We start from the raw sequence: 14,807 nt of genomic DNA on the forward strand, positions 1-14,807 counted from the left end.
GATTTGAAAAAATAAGGTGTGGTTTTATATGGGTTAGTACATTTTTTTAGTTCCTCAAATTTTGTTTTCATATAATTCAACTTTAGGTAGGCCTCACTGTAGTGTCTAAGACTTCCATGACTATCATGTTTGATGCAACCAAAATTCAGAATAAGAGAACACCAATTTACATAAAAATCCAAAATTATTAATTTTGACGATTTGTCATTAAAAATAATAGCCTTTTATCATTGTTTTAGGCTTCTTGGAGTAAGCCTAACTCTGGGTGGATGGATGTAGTGCCTACCCATCATTTACTTTTTAGTTCTAATTTCCAAACAATTTTAAACTCATTTTCATTCTATCGTGCACAAAACTTGGGCAAAAAGACCCCAACACTTTTTTTGAAAAAGGTTAAAGAAGTTGTACTTAACACTTAAACACAAAATATTTTCAATAAGAGTTAGCCCTAAATTTGGATTGAGTAGGTTGCTGAAGTTAGAATGTTTGAGCATCTAATACAATTGTATTAAGAATTGAATTTATGTAAGAGTTGACTATATATGTAAAATTATTTGATGATAATAATGTGACAAGTGTTTTAGGTCCCATATAAAAAACTTATTTTATCCTTAATAGAAAAACCATGACAATGGTTATGGTTTTTGTTAGGGTTTACTAATATCAATTGATAGGGCGAAAGTAGCAATTTTTTTATATGAAATAAAAATTTCATGATTTGATAATATAATATTAAATTAATTACAAAGGTCAAATCTTGTATGATATTTAAGATCCTTAAAATAACAATTACCTAATTGGTGCAAAGAGAAATAGGTCCATTACATAAAGAACCCTTTAGGAATAGTAGTCCTAATCAATATGTATAATGTTATTATCTATTTATAATAATACTAATTTATGAATCTTAAGTTCCAATTATGAAAGTAATAGCCCGTAATTCATAAGATTTTCTAAATTTAATCAATTAAAAAAGTATCATTTTACAATCCCTCTATCATTAATAAATAGTTAATTTCCAAACATATTTGATTTCTAGTGTTATAGACCTAAATTCAAAATTTAAAAAACACTAGATAATTTAGATAATAATAAGTTAAAATTTTATATATATTAATATCTATGTAGGAAGTAATAACTTCAATTTTAATACATACTCAATTTTATTTTTTATTGAACCTATTAGTTTAGTGAGAAAATATTTTATATTGATACCTTTCATATACAGATTTTACTATTGTATATGCATGCTTGAGTAGTCGGCTCAGCTTGCTACTTTTGTAATTTTGATACCAACTCCTAATGGGGTTAAGGCTTCTAACAAAGCATAGTGATCTAACAAGGATATATACACTATATGGATGTAATAGAATCCAAAGAGGGTTAATATCTTTCAAAAGATTCTTTTTATTAGTGGATCATTTTGTGGGTACCCTCGCCATTGGGGTTTTCCCTTGGCTAGGGTTTCCTTAGTTAAAAAGTAATGGTGTTATGAATTGACTTGTATTACTATTATGTTTACTTTTTAGTTTGATCAATAATGCATGCTTAAAGAGTGTTAATAATATTGATAGTTGGGCAAAAGTTTGTAGAACACTAATTTAACCACCCTCCCCTCCCCCCTGCCCACCTTAGTGTTTCCTATTTCTAATAGATAAATGGGGTGCACTTCATTATATCAGTCATACTTATGTATTTTTTATGAAGTTATGTATTATTTTATTTCATCACAACTATGGACATTATAATAAATATTTAATCTAATTAAAAAAATTTCATACATGTGACTTAACCTGAGGAAACCTTTATAAATAGAAAAGTGTAACTACATTACTTATGTGTAGTTGATGTGTATATGTTATATTTATTCCATATTTTTATCTTGACTTTGCATAAATTTTTAATAAATAAAAAATTATTCAATAAAAATTGTAACATAGTTGATTAATCTCTCTTAGGTTCTTTAGTGGGGTGTCACATGGAGTTAAGGTGGTTAAATATCTCTTTGGAGTTATAGAGTAACTCATAGACTAATTTTCCCTTAGTCATAGGTAAGGGGGAACCATCCAACCGACTAGCTCAAATATTACTACCCCTTCTAAATATTGTTTAGGAAGGAATAATCATTTCCATGCCCCCATTTATATTGCAAAGGAATTTGATATTGAATATTTGGAATGTCATATTTAATTTATATGTATTATCATGTTACCTAAGCATTTTACTGAATAGTATTTGTAAATAAATTAGTGTCTTTATTTGTGGATTTCCTTTCAAAACATCCTTGTAATAGAGGAAAGGGTTTTATTGTTGTGGATAATATTCCATAAAGGTAGACTTATCACAATAGATCTTATTTGCATAGTAAAAAAGGTTATTATTTAATATCAAGTGTTTGGCATGGTTTCAACTCTTCCATATTGACTTTAAGATATGAGACCCAACTACATTAATATCAAACTTATGATTCATTGATATGTATCCCTTTCCAACTTTTATGTTTGGTAGGAAAAATATTGCAATGTTATTTCTTATATGATGAATCCTTCCCTTAAGAGGCCTCGGCTATCTATTTAACTATGATGATTGTTCAATGGAGCCTCAGGTCCTTTAGACCCAGTCATCTTACTTTCCTATTTATTGAGAGCCATTTCTAGCTAAGTGCATGATAGTTATTACCCATTCCATTACACCATAGAAAATCTCCTATCTTCTTTTGGACATATTCTATTTGAGTCTAATTATATATCCAAGAAGAGGCATAATATGTGATGTATGAGGAAATAATGAAAACTTTAACATTTCCAACTAAGATCAGGTACTTCTTTTTCCATTCATTGAGCTTCTAAACTAGATTTTTACTTCAAACCATTTCCACATTTATTTTAGGTTTGGGTAAATTGATAATGAGATTCCATTAGGATATCTTATAAGGTGGGTGGGTTCTCCCTGCACCTAAGAGAACTTATTGGACCATAGAGGAGAAGAATCCTCCCAACTTAACATGTTAGATTTTTCTAGAGAATTTTTTTTTTACAGGTATACGATAAAATCTCCAACTTGTCCATAAGTTTTTGTGAATTTTTCTCATTGAGTTGAACAAGTAAGGTTGTATCATTAATAATGCTAAGAAGTGCTTCAAGTAGGGCACCTCTCACACTAGGAGATAAAAAGTCATCCCTCAAGAGATAGAATTGAGAATTTAAAATAATAAATAATAGGAAAGGTACAAGAGGGAACCCTTACCTTATTGATCTAGTGAGTTCAAATTCAGATGATATGCTGTTATTAAATTCTACAAATTCCATTGCACCTTTCTTAAGAGTTCTAACTGTCTAAATAAGAGGGGATGAAACCACAAGCTCTAGAACATCATGCTAATGAACTTCAATTCTATTCTATTATATATATTCTTCGTCATAGTCTAGTAGGGTCATATAGAGTTGCAAGCTAGACTTGTTATCCCTATTTAGATATTTATAGCAAGTATTTAATTTTTTCCATTATATATATTCCTTTCATTAACCTTATTTGTGTTGTATTGATTACATGACACAGGATCAAACCCACTCTAACATCAAGCATCTTTGCAACAATTTTGTATGATACATTTAGTAATGTTATGGGCCTCATGTTTTTTCCATCTTTTGGAATTAATTTAATCAACCCTAAATTGAAATTTATCTTAAGAGATTCATAATCAATAGCTTTATAGTGCACTTGATACAACTTCTCTTCTATTCATTTAATGTATTTATTTATTAATTTATTTTTAATAATTCCACTCGTACTCTATCTAGCTCAGTAGTCTTGTCATCACCAATATTGAGTATGACATTATTAATTTCTAGAGCCAATATGACTACTTCAGAGAATCTCACCCTCTTTAGTAACTTTCTCAGGAATAATTCTTTTAATATTGTTTCTTTTTTAAAGTAAAAATTCAAATTAAATAAAGTTAACATACAAACACATACTATCAACTACCTATCACCTATAATCTCGCTGGTAATTGACAATTAGAGGGCCCATCAGAATTGGGATTTTGAAAAGATGGCCAATATTTCAACTTTAGGCTAACCCATTGATAACCAAAATGCTTGTTTCAATCCTTTTAAGCTATACCATGACGTTGACGCAATTTCCCCATGATGTTTTCGAGCCATTTCATCGGAGGCATACCTGGATTCAGCTTCTCTGTCAAACAATGAAGGATTATCATATACAGTGATTATTACATGTTTATTCTTTTCCTGAATCTACCGATTAACTCCTGCAATATGAAGGTGAGCGCTATGGAAAGGGGCTTGAACGGGCCACTAGCATATATACTCTTCACTCTCACTGTAACAAGTATAGCTGACTGCTATGGCAATGCTGGCAGGGAAGATACCCTTTCCTTGGGCGCCTCTCTAAGGGAAAATCAGAAGATTGTCTCAAAGAGTGGAACATTTGAATTGGGATTCTTCAGCCCAGATGGCACCAATAACTGGTACATTGGCATCTGGTACGGGAAAATAGCAGAAAAGACAATTGTTTGGTCGCTAACAGAGAAAAAACTGCAAAGAAGAGGCCCGGAGTTTTAATGTTGTCAAGACGAGGTAATCTGGGAGTTTTTAACGCAAATCAGAATGTGTTGCTTTGGTCGGCAGGCATCTCGAACAAGGCTTCCCGTGCTGTGTTATTAGATTCTGAAAATCTTATAATTGTGAGCAATAATACGACTATTTGGTAGAGTTTTGATCATCCTGTTGATACCTGGGTGCCGGGGATGAATGTCGGTGGAAAGAAAGAGTTAGTGTGTTGGAAGAATTCGTTCGATCCAGCTCAAGGACTTTCACTAAAGGGATGGATCCATCTAGGATCCACCAATTTGTGCTAATATGGAACAACTCTGTACAGTATTGGGAGAGCGGGGTTTGGGATGGTCAGGGTTTCAGTCGAATCCCAGAAATGAAATTGAATAGATTCTTCAGTTACAGTGTTGAAAATACCACCTCTGGTTTCTCCATTAGTTATTCATGGACACTGGCACCGAATGTACTCACACATTTTGTCCTACAGAAATCCGGAGTACTGCAATTATATGCTTTGTACGATAACACTAGTTGGACTGTGGTGTGGTCTCAACCGACAGATGAATGAAGTGTATATGGTATTTGTGGTGCCTACGGAAGCTGCGACTCCAACAACGTACAGTTTTGCAGCTGCGTGGAAGGCTTCATACCCAGAGACAATCGTGCCTAGAACTCGCAGGATTGGTGTAATGTCCTCCCCTGATTTGAACTTTGACTTGCAGAAATTTAACTTAAGGAATATTGTCAAACACTTTGTATGCAAACTCATAAAGCTGATTTCTTCAATAAATTGCTTTCCAATGAGTAGATTTACGAACAACTATGAAGTGACATTAAAATGCATAATACACATCATAACATTTTCACAAACACTTGGCACACATTCAATAGTATATGAAAAATCTGGAAACTCTTTCAATCTCCTAATAAAGGGTGATTTTTAAATGTAGATGTGCACTTACAGCTGCCTTAAAGGCTGCAACAACTATTCAGACTTGTATTCAACAATTATTAAGCAAAATATCAAAATTTGACAGAAGAAACCTGGAATTTGCCGTAGTATTTTGCAGATGTAGTCGGCCAACCTTCCAAACTTCTAATCAGCCGAAAAAACAAGTAAACTTGATACCAACACTGTTCACGCCGTACTGTAGCAAAATACTATTCATGCCGACTATAGCAAAATACTGTTCATGCGGCACTATAGCAATAACTAACTTCAAATCTGCACCTCAAACCCTTGTAAATTTCTTTATGCAAACGCCCCAAATGAAACCTAGTGTGTTTCCTGAAGTGAAAACACCCTTGATCCTCCTGACTGTGTCTTCCAACAGCGAAGAGAATGCTAGCAAAGAGGGATTCCGTCCTCCAAGTCCGATAATCAGATATCCAGCAACATAACATTAATCTTCATCCAAGCATACAAAAAAAAGCTCTTCCATTTCTTTTATAGTGTTCTCACAAGATCTCAATCCTTCATTTTCTCAATGTAGGATAAAACATAACTCCCTTTATGTACCTTATGTCTCCAATGTGTTATAAAAATAAAGGAAACTCTTTTAATTTAAATATTTTCCAAAAACTATAGTCTATGCATTAATAAAGTTAAATATTTAAATTTAACTTTATAAAATGGCTTTATCAATGCATAACAAATCTTATCAGTGATAAATAAGTCTTCCTGTCGATTTTAAACAATTACCATCGACATACCACTGTGACTAAATGTCCGGCCATGTCCAAGATGACTTACTATAAATAGTAAGTATGCCCAAAGTTGCCTCAAAACCCCTCAGAAAGACCTGCAACTGAAACTATCTAGGCCAAATGGCCTCTAAGCCCCTTTAATGTCCTAGTTAGCCTACGAGACTGTGGGGAAATAGGCTAACGACAACATCATGCTATGAATGCTGGAAAGGGGACATTACAGTCCGCCCTTCCCAAAATTGCTTGTCCTCAAGCAATTTCAGCTCTGGATGTTGCAATATCTGCTCATTTTCCCAAGTAGCATCCTCGACAGGTAGGTTCCTCCACTTCACTAGATACTCCCTGATAGTCCTCCTGCGAAGCACTCTCTCCCTGGAGTCAAGTATGGCCTCAGGAACCAAGATAAGTTTTCCCTCATCATCAAGAGGTGGCAATACTGCTGAAGGCACCACATTGTGACCCAATGTCTTCTTAAGGTGTGGCACATGGAACACATTATGCACTTTACTGTCTGCAGGCAACTCCAACTCATAAGCTACTTCACCCACTCTCCTGATTACTTTGGACGGTCCATAGTAGCATGGTTTCAATTTTTCTGCTCCACTCTTCTTGAGAGAGGACTGTCTATACGGCTATAACATGAGGTACACTATATCTCCCACCTCAAAAGACCTCTCAACCCTGTGCTGATCAGCATAATGCTTCTGCTGATTTTGTGCCTTTTACAAATTTTCTTTTAAGGATCGCATAATGTCCTGACACTCCTGCAAAGTATCCTTGGCCTTAGGCACCCTGCTGTCCCCAAATAACAAATCCAAAAAATTAGGAGCATCATACACGTACAGTGCCATAAAAGGGGATATTTGAATAGACATATGGAAAGAGGTATTATAGCAGTACTCCCCTAGATGTAGCCACTTCACCCAAGCCTTCTGCTCTCCTGCAATGTAGTTTCGAAGGTACCCCTCAACCCATTTGTTCACTATCTCTGTCTTCCCATCAGTTTGGGGGTGGTAGCTGGTACTCGGAGTGAGCTCTGTTCCACATAACCTGAACAACTCCTGCCAAAAGTGGCTCATAAATCTATTGTCTCTGTCACTGACTATGCTCCGTGGTATCCCATGTAGTCTGAATACCTCTCAAAAAAATAGTTCTGCTTTTTGTGCTGCTGAATATGTAGACGAAATTGCAAAGAAATGTGCAAATTTCGTCAATCTATCTACCACAACAAAGATACAATCCCGACCCTGTGCCTTGGGGAGGCCTGTGATAAAATCCATGGAAATGCTATCCCACTTCTTCTCTGGTATGGGTAGGGGCTGTAGTAAACCACCCGAAAAAGAATGTTCCTGTTTGTTCTGCTGACACATAGGGCATTCCCTAACAAACTGAAGCACCTCTATTTGAGTCCTTTCCAAGTGAAGCGCTCTCTCACCTGTCGATATGTCTTAAAGAATCTGGGATGTCCTGCCATTGGTGAATCATGAAATGCCCTCAAAATCTTCTGCTTCATAGCAAACTCGGGTACTAAATAAATTCTTTCCTTGTAGATGATCAGATCATTTACGACAGTGTATCGACTATCTTGAATAGCTCCCTCAATAATGCTAGATGCCCAACTATCCTTAGCATATTCTGCCAAGATCATCTCTCTCCAATCATCCATGACTATCCCAATAGCAAGCAAATGAGGCCTTCTAGATAAAGCATCTGCAACAATATTTTTCTTCCCTTTGACATAGGCTATGTCGAAATCATAGGCCTATAATTTACTCACCCATTTTTGTTGCCTTTCATTAAGGTCCTTCTGTCCAAGGAAATGTTTCAAGCTATTATGATCTATTTTTACTGTGAATTGGCTTTCCACTAAGTACTACCTGAACTTAGCTAGCGTGTGCATGATTGCTAGCATCTCTTTGTCGTAGATGCTGTAGGTTCTCTCCACACCTCATAATTTTCTACTCTCATATGCGATGGGATATTTGTCTTGCATGAGAACAGCTCCTATGCCCTCTCTCGAGGCATCACACTGCAGCTCAAAAGGCCTGGTGAAATTTGGAATGGCTAAAACAGGACATGTACTCATAAGCTCCTTAAACCTATCAAAACAATCCTGAGCCCTCTCTGACCACTTGAAGCTATCTTTCCGTGTCAAATCTGTAAGTGGTGCTGCTATCTATGAAAATCCCTTCACAAATCTACGGTAGAAACCACAAAGCCCGAGAAATCCCTTGAGTTGTGAAGTGTTCCTCGGTGGTGGCCAGTCCAGAATGGCCCTGATCTTGTCTGGGTCAACCCGAACACTTCCTGCACTAATAATATGCCCTAGATAGAGTAACTCTGTCATCCCAAACTCACATTTACTCATCTTGGCATATAATGACTCCCTCTCTAGAATACTGAGCACTGTATCAATATGCTTCAAATGTTCCTCCCAAGTACGGCTGTATATCAGTATATCATAAAAAAATATCAACACAAACTTCCTCAACTGATCTCTGAACACTCTATTCATACAGGACTGGAAAGTGGCAGGGGCATTTGTCAACCCAAAGGGCATGACTAAGAACTCAAAATTTCCATAGTGGCATCTAAAAGTTGTCTTCTCCACATCCACCTCTCTAACCCGTATCTGATGGTAGCTGGATCTCAAATCAATCTTGGAGAAGTAGCATGCACCATGCAATTCATCAATAAGCTCATCGATGCACGAGATAGGGTATCGGTTCTTGATTGTCTTCTTGTTTAGCTCCCTATAATCAATGCACATCCTCATTGTACCATCCTTCTTCTTCACCAATACTACTGAAGAAGCGAAAGGACTTTTGCTTGTCCGTATGTGCCCCATGTCAATCAACTCCTTAATTGCCTTTTCTATTTCATCCTTATATCTCTTCGGATGGCGGTAAGGTGTGATGATAACTGGCTTAGCCCCTTCCTCTAATTCAATAACATGCTTGATTCCCCTATCTAGGGGACTCCCTGGAGGTATCTCACCAAACACCTTAGTATGTTTGGTTATTATTTTTTGTACATCAGGTGGATACTCTAGTTTATGCTGCTCTATCATCTCAGGCATTACTTTGAACTCTGCTGCCCACTGCACCTGATCATGTCTAAAGAAACTCTACATCCGCTTGAGTGACACCACTCGAAGTCTCCCATCTGACAAACCTCTGAGCACTATCTTCTTACCATTTGCCTCAAACCTCATTTCCATTTTCTCAAGGTTAAATGTAAACTCTACCAGAGACTTCATCCAGTTCATCCCAAGCACCATATCCTGATCACCCATGTTGACCACAAAGAAATCTCCTGTCATGTCATAATCTCCCAAATGAAGCTGCAAGTTGGAGATTTTCTTGGTACATTCAATTTTGAAGCCATCGGCAACCATCAGCTTAAATCCCCTATTCTCCTCTGTATGTAGCCCTCTGCGTGTCACAAACTTCTCATCAATGAAGTTATGTGTCGCCCCTGTATCAATGAGTGCCACAACTCTCTGTCTATCCAAGGTTCCCCTAACTCTGAAAGTGACGGCCTCCTGTATACTTGACAACTGAGCTATCGTGCTATCACCGCGTGCTTCCTCCTGTGAAGAACTATCATCATGTCCATCTGATTTGGATGACTGCTCTGAATCTCCATCTACTGACTCTTCGGCTGAAAAGTACTCCATCTGCTTAGCTTTTGCTTTCAATGGACACTTATGTGACAAATCCCAAGGCTACCTGCAATGAAAACAAAGCTTCTTCTTCCTAAGATCATTAAGTGTCTCATTGTCCAACCTCTTACTTTCCTCCTTAGTTGGCTGAACCTCTTTATGAAAAGATTTCCTATCCTTATCTTTCCTTGAAGGGAAACTCTTTGCATGGAATTTATTTTTTGAAGATGAAGAGGAATCCATGTCATGAGCTTTCTTAATGGCTTCCTGCAAAGTGGGAGGGTTGAGAGCTTTAATCCACCCTCTCAACGGATCAGCTAACCCATCCATAAATAGAACTAGTATCCTCCATTCAGATACATCTGTTACTAACACTGCAAGTTTCTGAAACTCTGAAATGTATGTTTCCAATGATCCCCACTGTTTAAGCTGAGCTAACTCCTTGAAATGGAGTTCTGGATCCTTCCTATCAAAACATTCAATCAACCTCTCTGTAAACTCCACATATGAGGTAATGTGTGCATGTCCCATAATGACCATACCATGATGCCACCACTCGTGTGCTAACCCATCCAGATGAATTGTTGCATACTGAATAGCTTCTTCCTCAGGCATAGGGTTGAATTGAAAGTATGTGTCAAGCTTTTGAACCCAAGCTCTTGTTGTAGACTTTCCTGAGCCATCATAATATGGTAACTCAAGTCTCCCTACTTTCTTCCATAGCTCATAGCTCTAGTTCTTGTCATGTCCACATGGCATATGTTTCATCCGCACATCCATATACTCCCTAAAGGTAATTGCAGCAGTAAAATTTGGCCCTCCAGCTTCCCAATCTCTCCTCAACTGGTCCTGTATATCAGTAATCTGGAGCTCTGGTATGAGCTGCTCTAGAGCTCTAGGAGGAAATGTAGGAATCATGGCCTTGAACTCACTGTCCTAGCTCGCTGGGGTGCATGACCAAAATTGTTCCCAACTTGTTCATCTCTATTATGTGTCCCATCCTGATCATTTCCATTCTGATTGTTACCATTCTGATTATTTCCTTCACCCATGTTATCATTCAACCCCATTTGACGAGCCATCATCTACATCATAAGATCCAATCTCTGATTCTGTTCCTGTGCCCTTTGTTCTGCTACTCGCTGACCCTGTACCAAGGTCTCTAATAATTATAAGAATCTTTCCTCTCCAGGCTCTGGACTAGCATTCCCGCCTCCACCTAATCTTGTATTCATGTCATCTCGATCACCCATATTGCTGTCTTGATCAAAGAATACCTCCGCTGTGTCTGTATGACTGGATTCTATACCTCCCTATACTGATGAACTAGACTATTTGCTTTGCAGGTCTGAACTCCTACTTTGTCTTGCTCTACTATTGTGGAAATTATAAGGCCCCTGTCGCATGCTCAAACATTAATGCTCTGATTTTAGTGTTTTGACATTTCATCAAACACTTTCCCCTCTATCCGCCAGTTGCAAATTTCCTATAAGACCTCCACAGGATTGCAGGACTTATAGCTCTGATACCACTGTAATATCCTCCCCTGATTTGAACTTTGACTTGCAGAAATTTAACTAAGGAATATTGTCAAACACTTTGTATGCAAACTCATAAAGCTGATTTTCTCAATAAATTGCTTTCCAATGAGTAGATTTACGAACAACTATGAAGTGACATTAAAATGCATAATACACATCATAACATTTTCACAAACACTTGGCACACATTCAATAGTATATGAAAAATCTGGAAACTCTTTCAATCTCCTAATAAAGGGTGATTTTTAAATGTAGATGTGCACTTACAGCTGCCTAATGGCTGCAACAACTATCCAGACTTGTATTCAACAATTATTATGCAAAATATCAAAATTTGACAGAGGAAGCCTGGAATTAGTTTCCGTAGTATTTTGCAAATGTAGTTGGCCAGCCTTCCAAACTTCTAATCAGCTGGAAAAATAAGTAAACTTGATACCAACACTATTCACGATGTACTGTAGCAAAATACTGTTCATGCCAACTGTAGCAAAATACTGTTCATGCGGCACTATAGTAATAACTAACTTCAGATCTGCACCTCAAACCCTTGTAAATTTTTTTATGCAAATGCCCCAAATGAAACCCAGTGTGTTTCCTAAAGTGAAAACACCCTTGATCCTCCTAACTATGTCTTCCAACAGCGAAGAGAATGCTAGCAAAGAGGAATTCTGTCCTCCAAGCTTGATAATCAGATATCCAGCAACATAACATTAATCTTCATCCAAGCATACAAAAAAGCTCTTCCATTTCTTTTATAGTGTTCTCATAAGAGCTCAATCCTTCGTTTTCTCAATGTGGGATAAAACATAACTCCCTTTATGTACCTTATGTCTCCAATGTGTTATAAAAATAAAGGGAACTCTTTTAATTTAAATATTTCCCACAAACTATAGTCTATGCATTAATAAAGTTAAATATTTAAATTTAACTTTATAAAATTGCTTTATCAATGCATAACAAATCTTATCAATGATAAATAAGTCTTCCTGTCGATTTTAAACAATTACCATCAACATACCACTATGATTGAATGTTCGGCCATGTCCAAGATGACTTACTATAAATAGTAAGTATGCCCAAAGTTGCCTCAGAACCCCTCAGAAAGACCTGCAACTAAAACTGTCTAGGCCAAATGGCCTCTAAGCCCCTTTAATGTCCTAGTTAGCCTACGGGACTATGGGGAAATAGGCTAACGACAACATCATGCTATGAATGCTGGAAAGGGGAGATTACAATTGGCCCTCAAGCGGTTGTGTTCGTCAGAGCCTACTAAACTGTGAATCTAAAAATGATAGCTTTGACAGATTTGTGGGCTAAAATGTAGTGTTGCCTATTGATCATGCTTTTCCTTATCCTGCAACTTCAAATCAAGACTGTGAGAAGCCATGTCTGGAGATTTCTTAAACATGTGCACTTCCCCATCAAAATCAAATTCAGATGTCTTTATTCGATTAGCTGTCTCTGCAACAACAATGTTTGGTAATTAAAAATCCTCCCTCAGAAGCAAAACAATGGTAAGTGTCATTGGCGCAGTGCTTGGTATTGTTGGTACTCTTACAATTTGTTTATGCCTCTTTTCATTTTCATTGTGGCATAGACATCGGCTACAATATTTGAAGGAAAAGGGTATAGATTCTTTGAATTCCTTTCTTAGAGTGTTGAGTTACAAGGAGTTGAAGATACCAACTAGGAATTTTGATTCTTAGTTGGGGAGCAGTGCTTTCAGCTCAGTGTTCAAAGGAACTGTAACAGACGGCACGCTGGTGGCTGTAAAGAAACTGGTCGATGATTCAAGGGAAGATCAGAAGCAATTCTGAGCAGAAATCAGTTCTCTTGGAACAATACAACATGTTGAAGAGGTGGATGGAGTGGATCAAAGACAAACACCAATCAAAAGATAAGCATTCAATTCAATATGTAAAATACAAAGACTTATTACAATGTGCTACAGCACTTCATGCATAACTAAAATCTATTACAAGTACTTAGAATACTACATCATTCTATCCATTCATGATCCACAATGATCAGATAAACATCCGATGCACAAATCCTTACATAATGCCTCTATTTATAGAGATCTAAGAACTCTATAGAATATCAAACACATGTATTACGTGACATATAATATTAATATATATCAATAAATATAGGCAACTATTAGCAGTTGAAGACTGATTCTGGAATGACGTTGGGTGGCTGAATGCAATGTTCTGTCTGTTGTTGATGATGGGTTGTTGGCTATTGTGGGCTGTGGACAATTTAGAAACAACGAGCTAGTGGAGAAATTAATATCCACCAACACTCTCCCTTAATTTCTTCCACTAATGCTTCTACATTTATATTGTTTTCCCTCATCATGATCACTTCGGGTTTTATGGCTTACCCTAACTAATGTAATACAAATGGTTCCTAGCTGTCCTAAAACTTTTCATTTGAATGGTTTTAGCTAACCACAAACCTCACATAATAGTGGTTACAATAGACCACCAAACAACACAAAATGGTTTTAGATTACAACAAACTTACATAATGTGGAAACATTGCAAATGGTTTCAGATTATCAAAATCTCACTTGATGAGAAAACTATCATCACTTTGGTTTTCCTCCTTCTTCACCTACATCAAACTGATTATTGAGTCTCTATAAAAAGAAATCCATCTACCGAGATACATGGGTACCCAACCGCTATATTTTCTAGTTCTATAAGAATTCCTTTTAGATACATGGATCATTATGTCAAAAAAAACTCTAGGATGTTGGATACAACTGACAATGCACCCCTTACATTAATATAGCCCATTAACAAACATTCACTAATACAATCTTCATTACTCTATTGAGGGGATAGTAATTCAGCAATCCTCTATTACATGACAATATCTTGACAACCAACTCTAGCATGCCATCTCATTTCTTAAAGAATGCTAACTCCTACAACTGGCTTATAACACTTGACACATATATCAAATACGAAACATTTAATAAAACATTGATAATAGTAGCAAAATAAGCTTTCACCTTCAACTTTAGCTTTCTTCTTTTCATAGCCTCTGTGTTTCTCGTAGCAATCTCTTGATTTGTTCTTCTCTTTATTCTTGTAGAAGATAACTTCAAATGCCATTGTCTGTTGGGCTACAATGCCACAACACTCTTCACCAATTCTAAACTCATCAACCTCTCCATGATCTTTAGGATCATCTCCCATTAGCTCTAATACCACTTGAGGAGGTAGATGGAGTGGATCAAAGACAAACACCAACTAAAAGATAAGCATTCAATTCAATATGTAAAATCCAAAGACTTATTACAATGTG

General features: G+C 36.7%; 1 pseudogene; it reads left to right on the forward strand.

The window, feature by feature from the left end:
• Positions 1 to 4,295: 4,295 nt before the first annotated feature.
• The window catches only part of LOC149560727 (G-type lectin S-receptor-like serine/threonine-protein kinase At2g19130), a 44,896-nt pseudogene continuing 34,384 nt past the window's right edge, over positions 4,296 to 14,807 (forward strand).

This window comes from Cupressus sempervirens, chromosome 4, assembly GCF_028749045.1.
Source record: "Cupressus sempervirens isolate cs-2001-9-10 chromosome 4, ASM2874904v1, whole genome shotgun sequence".
NCBI lineage: Eukaryota > Viridiplantae > Streptophyta > Pinopsida > Cupressales > Cupressaceae > Cupressus > Cupressus sempervirens.